We start from the raw sequence: 8,736 nt of genomic DNA on the forward strand, positions 1-8,736 counted from the left end.
CCTCACTTGAGTGACATTTTGTGTTTATCGTTTTTGCAGAGATTTTAAGTTGATACTTTGTCTGTAAATAAATCTGTTAAGAGAACTTTGAGCCGGTGTTTTGAGTCTTGTATTTGGGTTCACGTCCTTGACTCGTTGTGACAAGAACATGGAGACTCCACGCAGAAAGATCCCGGAGTGTCCTCACCGGGACGCCAACCGGCGACCTTCTAGCTGTGAGGCGACGGTGCTAACCACTCAGACACCTCGCAGCCCACAAATAAATATAATTTCCTGAAATTAGAAAATGAGAGTTTGGGGGGGGGGAGAAGAAGAAGAAGGAGAAATTATTGCTTTAAATACCTCAAATAGTCACATACATATTAATGTGAGGGATTTTCTGTGGATTTCTACTGAACGCTGCACATTATGATCATGAAGCTAAAACACACAACAGTCACACAGCAGCTGCACACAGGGACAGTTTTACACATGACTGTACAGCAGCAGTGAGTTCCTGCAGGTGTTGTGAAATCCTTTAGTTTTGTCTCTGATATTGTGAATTCAGATGACTGGACTTAAGATTTAACTCGATTAGTGAGCGCTGATTTATTTATTGATTGATTGATTACATCAAAAAAGAAAATACCTTAAATAAGTTTTTATAGATTTTATTATTTCATTGCCCTGATGCTTCCACTTACTTTGTGAGAGCAGAAGAAGGTAAAAAGGAGGTCAGTATTGTTTTTTTTCCTGGTTTGATGTAGAGAAAGTAGGGTAATTTCTAAATAGGCCCCGCATCAATATTCATCCCGATAAGTTTCCCCACTTTCATCTTTTTACATTTCCGATTCTCGCTTGTTTTTTCCACCGCCATCATCCCTCCCTCACTACTTTGTGGGGTGTTCTGTATAATGTGTTAAAAATGCAGGCGATGAGGTGGGCGCACAGCGGAAAACAAACCACTGGAGCTCCCCGTGTATCCTCACACTTTGGGGTAAAGTTACCTTGCTTTTGAACCAGAAGAGGAAAAAAAAAAAGCTCATTGTTCATTTGAAAAAAAAAAAAAAAAACTTCAAACAAGCTGAAATTCCCCCTGACGATAGAGAGGTAAGAAAAAGTTCTGGGTTATTGGCTATAAGATAATGTGTGAAGTAACCGGTGATGTGTAATGTGCCTCAGGAAGCTGTTTAAATGTTAATGCTAATGGGAGTGGAAGTACAATGACGCTAAATAGTGAGTGTCTTACAGGCAGCCTCGATCAGACAGAGATGGATACCAGCTCGTTTTGGAGAAAGTTAACGTGAGACGTACAGAAGTGTTCTGCTGTCTAATGCATCTCTCTGATGTCTATCCATCCCCTGTGTCGCTCCTCTTTCTTTTAGTCTTAATTAAGGGAGGAGGCTCTCTTAATCTTAGCACACTGCGCGTTAATGACCTGCAGGAGGCTTCACCTCCCACAAAGAGCTCCCAGCAGAAGAGGCAGAGGGTGGAATCAATGAGAGTGCACAAGTGTCTTTGTGTGAAAGTGTGTCTGCAGGTGGGCGAGGCTGCACACGACTGATGAGAAAGCGTGATTTAACTGTGTGTGTGTGTGAGCCGGGTGGAGTCTAACGGGTCAGGGGTCACCTGTGGTGTAACAAAAGGGCCTGAGCCCCCCACAAAAAAGTCATGTGGCTGGGAGCGGGGGGCTGGGAGGAGAAAGCTTATTACCATGGACTCTCGCCTGGCCTCTAACAATGACAGATCAGCATCTGTACATCCCGCCACACTGACACTTATCCCTCAGTGGGAGAGAAGAAATCCACCACCAGGATGGGGGTGATGGAATGGGGGGCTGGGGGGAGACTGGTGGACATCTGTAGATATGTAACAGCATGTTGCGGCACCGAGCGGTGCCGGCTGTCAAGTATCAGCAGATTGTCTGATTTAGGCTGCCATCCATCTGCATCCCCTTGCAGCTATTCATGGATCCAGCTTGAGAAGAAAAAGAAAAAAAAGAGAACACATAACCTTGTCCAGTGAGAAGCGAAGGCTGATGGCTGCACGTAGCAGCAGATGAACAGGTGCATCCCACCACACAGCAGGCTTCAAGGACCAGACATGCTTGGTTTTTAGAACAGTACTTCAGATTTTTAATAAATAACAAACTCAGCACCATGTCCATAGATGGTCTTTTATTGATATGTTGATCATCAGTTCATTACTAATTAGCTCCATGTTGACACTGGAGCTGGTTCTTCATTACGAACATTAACGATCGCAAAGCGTGAACTTTTTCAAAAAGATTTCACACGTTTGGCCAGTTTATTTACCCTCCAAGAGGTTAAATCTACGCCTTCATTTTGCAGGTTTTGACCACAGACATTTGGTTTTTTACCCCTTTGTGACATCATTGGACTCACTGGGGCGACGGCTGGGATTTGATTTGGATTTCTTGCCAGTAAACCGAAGCAGTAAAACGTTGTGAGCGTCGCTGAAGTTTCTGTTTCTGACAAGAACGATCGCAACAACCTGGAAGTGAGATTCATGTTGTAATAAACTTGAATTATGCTTAATTATGCAAAAGGGTTGAGGGCCATCCTGCAGTGCTGACGAGGTTTTATTGTCATCTGGCACGGCCGTGGATAAATTAGGTTGAGACAGATGTCATTTGTAAAAGACTCCTCAATGCATGACTCGCACTTCTCTTGTTCGCTCAGACAGCCGCATGAAGTCCAGCCATGTCTCACTGAATTAATGCGTTGAATTTGTCTTTGTTCTGATTTATTTATTTTATTATTAGAAAACAAGAATACATCAAATTTATTTAAGTTATTTCTTACAATAAACTGAATTCAGCCAAGAGGCGGTGCAGGTCCAGAAGACACAGACACAGGCAGGAAAACGGACTTAGATCAAACCTAACATGATGTGTGGTGTTCCTCAAGGCTCAGCACTGCAACCTGTCATATTCACAACAACAACAACAACAACAACAACAACAACAGCAACTCTACACAACACAGCTACGTGAACAGTGTCCCTGATTTTATCACCGAGTGTCTACAGAACCACAGACGAGATGTTTGTGCATTGATTTTAACTATTGTTCTATTTCCTGATGTTCAAAATGTTGTCTGTCCTCTGAATAAACAGACAGTAATATTTTTATAAATGTGTTTGGTAGTCATTTAGATATGGTGTGTCTATAGTGGTAAACTATGCACACGTCATTTTGTTCTATAAGTCTCAACAACAAAAAAGTGAAGAAGCAAAACAGTTTAGAAATAAAAACAAAAGGAAGCAAATACATGCTAATTCACACGTTTGTTCTTCTACAGTTGTATTTCAGGGTGAATTTCCAAAAGCAGCAAACCTTTGGCATCAAAATTAACTTTAAGCGCCAAAGTAAGTTGTCCAAATTATTTTAGTATCGAATGTATGACCGAAGCTGCACAACAACATGGAAGGACAGCTGCACGTCACGGTCCTGCTAAAGTGCTGCTACGCTCCTCTTTCTTCACTCCAACAAAACAACTGTGTGGCTTGTTATAATTTAATAAGAAGGAAAAGCAAAGGAGTGACGAGCAGATAGAAATGAAAGCGGAGGCTGGGTGGGGGTCGTGCAGCAGGGGAGGGGCTGTCCTTTAGGCAAGACTAATGAATAAGGTGTCGTGACTGATGACTGGAGCTTTCTCATGGAAATCAACGCTGGCAAAGTAATTAGGAAGCTCTTTCATTAGCTTAAATACAGCCAGGCAGAGAGATGCTTCTGGTGCATCTCTCTGTCTCTCTTTCTCCAGCCTGGCCCCGGCCGAGAGGCCCTCTTGGGAGTATTGGATTTGTTTGAGTCTTAAGTTTTCATTAACAAACCCACTGGGATGAATGGGGAAGAAGAGCAGCGGGGAGAAGCAGGGAGGAAGAAGAACACCCGACTCACCAAATCAGATCATTAGGGTGCTTTCTCACAGTTATTTTTATTCCATGCAACACTCTGATTCAAATTAATAGTCAATTAGTTTGACTGTTAACATGCACGCCGCGGCTCAGTCCTGTACGGACCAGAAGCTCGCCGGCCGTCTGACATTTCGACTTTCCCTAATACGAGTCATCTCCCTCTGCTGCTCCACCCCCACCTTTCTTCTGAATCTATGTGTTAAGTTGCTTATGAATGATTCAGGAAGGAACACGCCACTAAGTGTTTGTGGTTCCTAATGTGAATTGGTGGCTGCTTTTAATGTGTCCCACCTCATCAGCACACAGGTACCGGCCGCTGGCAGGGCGCCGGCTCTGGCCCACATTTCAGTCGTGATTTTACACTCAGTCTGCACACACACACTCAGAAACACACACTTTTCATTGCAGGCCCGTGTCGCTGTGCCCTGCGGCTGCCTGTACGCTTCCCCCAGTAGCTGGGAGTGTCTGGAGAACATGAGCTCAGCCGATGCCAGGAGACTCTTTAGCTGTCAGAAAATCTTGTTTACTTTTCATTTTTACACCGTGCCACAGCCCCACTCTGGGGCTTTCTCATCCCAGCTACACTTCCAAAAACTTGTACTGCCTACACTCGTGCTTCTCCCCCGTCTATTTCTTTTAGCGACTCAAACCAACTGGTGGATTTGAGAACCAGCTTTGAACAAACACACACTTACAGTTGTTTCTACAAGCCCAACTCTGTCGTGTTTTAGGGAAGAAATGGCTTTTGCTGTTTGGCTGAGCACGCGCCACCAGAGACCGGCGGATTGTGCTTGATTGAAGAGATTTCTCTGAGATTATCTGACTTAGAGCTGAATTTCCTGCAAAACTCCGTCTTTAACGGAGGTCAGACAAAACGCAGGATCGTGCTGAGGTCATTAGCGAGTTAAACGCTAAAGCCTTTAAGGTTCACTCGATGAGGCCCTGGCTGTTTCCTCCCCAGACCCAACCTGGAATGTGTTTAGATAAAGCGCATGGGTCTGAGAATCATTAGGACCGGCCTGGTTATGGGCCGTGTAATAAGTACACCCTTTAGTACCCCCTTCCCCTCAGGCCACCATGATAAACACAACTGCTGTTTTCACTGTCTGGACCTTTTAATTAAGGTCGTAAAACAAAATCCTGCAGTGATAACTAATAGCACTGGATTGCCTGCAACAGCCAGTTACTGTGAGGCATTGCAGAGACCATTGGTGTCTGTGTGGGGTACTACAGCACGCAGTTATTACCGAAGCTTTGTGGTGCGCCCAAGTACTCATTGTGTTTGCCTGTGAAGTTGGTAAGGTAATAGCTATTAATGAAAAACAAATCTGATGACTGCCTCCCACTTTACAGTTGGTCTTGCATCTAATTGCAATATAACAACAATTTAAAAATCATTAAAATGGAAAATATCATTGTTATTGCATCAGCTTATTAGTTCTGTTGTAATAAATTAGATGCTCGCTAATTACATTTGTGCATGAAGTAATCCGTTCACAGTTTAATAACCGGCTGATTGCCCCTGCAATGCCATGCTGATGAAATTTCAGCAAACAAGGAGACGGGAAACGTGCACAACGAGCCATTAAGCAAAGGAATTTCAGAGCAAATAATGAAACTGGAGGAGAAAGGGTCTCCTCCCCTGCCTCTGACCACTGCACAGCTCACACCTCATAGCAACAGGAAGCATCCAGGCTGATGCAAAAGCAAATCCAGGGACCTTGAAGAGTTTCCATGTAAGTGGCCCCAAAATTAAGAACACGTGTCACTTTGGTGAAAAAAGATTCTGCCCCCCACCCTGGAGAGAAAGGCAAGCGCCTGCTTCACATCTGCCAAGACAAACAGAAGAGAAGCCGTGGGGGCTGCTGGGCGGCTGGGGGTAGTAAATCCTGACTCTAATGAATAAGCACTCCCCAAAATATGTCACCCATTGGCCTTGCACGTGGTAAACATTCAACTAGCGCCACATAGGAGGCCTTTGTTCACTGCACTCTCCCCCTCCGACACTCGGGTCGCCACAGAAAAAACTCCTTTGCTGCTGCTGCCGTCGTCCTTCTATTGTCGCTCACAGACAGTTTGGAAACAGTATTGTGTCAGTGAGCCTAATGAGTTAACGTTCTCCTACGATCTAGTGAGGAGAGGAGCAGCTCAAAACCTGGTTAGCTTGTAGAGGTTTACGATCGACACAAAAGCAAATCCTCTGTTGACTGAAGAGGCGCGTTGTTGGTCTGTGTAGATAAGCAGAGAGAACAGGTTTGAAAAGTAACCAAAAAAAAGAAAAAGAAGGTGTTTGCTTAGCATCTGGCAGATACTACCTTTTGAAGATGAAGAGAAAGAGGTAAAATGAGGGGTGCGGTTCGATGAATGGTACAAAAAGGAAGCATTGGAAGGTTTAGAAGTTACAACACGACTATGATCTCCCAGTGCTGAGATATGAAAAGAGGGCGTAGACCTGGAGGGGCTATTGTGCAGCTTCAAAAACAAGTGATCAGGTATCAGGGCAGCATATGCCAGACGTGTGTCCGTCAGAGAGAAGGGCTTTGGCTCTGTCACAACATGAATGCAGGCAAGGCCCCCGGTGGAAAGGTCCTGTGATCATCCTCAACAGGCCTGCGCTGTTCGTGCATGAAATGTAAGACTACCGCAAGTCTTTTGAGGCGAGCCAGAGAAGTCAATTAGCCTTTGTGGCAGACAAAACCAGCCGGCAGAGTATTCGCAGATGGATACCTTTGTGGTGTTTGTCAGTGCTGCTCTAATTTACAGAGCGGGGTCGATGACAACTTGCCGCTTGCAGAGAGTATTGACGAAATGCTTCTGATTTTTGAAGTTCATTAATATTTCATGTGTGAAACAACTTCAGCAAAGAGCAGAGCTGTAACTTCTCCACAAATTGAGCCCACAGACGTGTCTTTCTATAAGTTCTTCTGTAGAAATGTTTTTTTTTTCCCCTTTCAGAGGAGAAACCATGGCTGCGTATCCAGGGACTGTTTGACACCGTGTAGTTACTTTGTGAGAGCTGCTCTTCACGACGAAGCAGGTCATCTGAAAGCAGCATTTTAAAGCTCACAGGGAGTCGGCAAAGTAAATGGCGGTGGCACACAGCACATACCTAACAAGACCAGGGCCTTGTCTGGAGCTCGGAGATCCCATTACCAAGTCAAGGAGCTCCTTCAGAGCCTCCAGAAGTGAATGGAGTCCTGGGGGGCAGTTAACAAGACTGCACCCCAGGTGGAGGCAGGGGCTTTATGGATGGGTTGGCAATCCCAGCGAAGACAATCAGAGCTGATCAGAGACAAGAGGAGAGCAAACAAGCTTTTCTGCTGCAGAGAAAAAGGCTAACAGGCTTTACAGCATGAGAGCAGCTCAGCATGGATGCCACGACATGTGATGTAAACAAGGCAGTAATTACAACCTACGCTGCATTTACAAGAAGAATCCGTCCATCTCTCTTTGTTTTTCACCGAGGCCTCCGACATTTAATCTCATGATGCGCTGTCCTCTGTGCGCTGACACATGAAAGTGCTGCTGCTGTTTAGCCTAATTGTTATTTAAAGTGTACCGTGTGCCTCGATGTTAACTTGTTCTTCTCTACTGCATGTAACCCAAAAACAGCAATGCAATGCAGTGTATACGTATTCTGTCACCTGGCTGGGTGTCTGTGTGTTATGGTATTTATTTATTTATTTATTTATTTATTTATTTACCTGTGTCTCAAACTGTCCTATATGGAGTAGTGAGAGTGCCAAATTACAAAAATAAAAAAAAGAATAATACAATAAAAGTGGAAATAAAAAGAAGAATTAATAAAATAAAAAAATAAATAAATAATGTGGCAATATAAAACAATATTAATCAAAAATGAATCCATAAAAGAAAAGGCTAATAAAAGTAGAAATACAAAGACAAAGAAATAAAAAAAAATTAAATTACATTTTTAAAAAAAGGCAAATAAATAATTTTTGAAAATTTAGAAATAATAATAAAAAAGAAAAAAAAGAACAATATATGTTATTATTTTATTTATTTGTCTTTATTCTTCTTTTTTTTTTTTTTTTTTATTGATTTACTTTTGTAATTGGGCACCCTGACTACTCCATCAGTTCAGATAACATGTGTTTCGACTGAATGTGTTGTTTGTGTGTGGATGTAGTTTGGTTCCATGGTGGTACAGCCCATCTCTTCCAACATCTTCTCTCTTTTCTGCGTTTCAGTAGTTTCAGTATGTGATGTAGATCCAACGCCAACATTTGTTATTGTTTGAACTACATGAAAAAACGTAACACAGTGGCAGAGGAACTCCACGACTACAGTATGATGGTGCAGCCACAGCAGCGCAGTACAGATGCAGCATGGATGCTCACAACAGCGTAGGATCCGTGTTAGATTCTAGGCACAAGTACAGTATAATTCAGCCTTAAGTCAGCAGTTCTCCCCAGACTTGGTGCAGCGTTACCAGGACACCGCCCGAGAGGTGCTGCTGCATTAGAAGATTAAAGCTGGGGAACAAAAGTGTTTGTACACACTGAACACACCATTAAATGAAGGAAGAGGAACTCTGTTTTCCGTTGTGCAACACCCAACAACAGCAAATGCATCGGCTAGTAGTTCATGACCACCGACAGAAACCTTCAGCGATGCTCATGAGAAGAACAGCTTTTTTAAATTCCACGTAGTTTGGTGCCACCGTAGTCAGTGTCATGGTGTCCAGGTGGGACTCCGCTGCAGTCTTTTTTATTTTTGGTTTGGATCTTTGGGTGCATCATCATGTTTAAACAGAGCAGTGCAAAAAGCCAAACTTGTGACATGGAACTAAGAGTA

This window comes from Stegastes partitus, unplaced genomic scaffold, assembly GCF_000690725.1.
Source record: "Stegastes partitus isolate 25-593 unplaced genomic scaffold, Stegastes_partitus-1.0.2 Scaffold774, whole genome shotgun sequence".
Classification (NCBI taxonomy): domain Eukaryota; kingdom Metazoa; phylum Chordata; class Actinopteri; family Pomacentridae; genus Stegastes; species Stegastes partitus.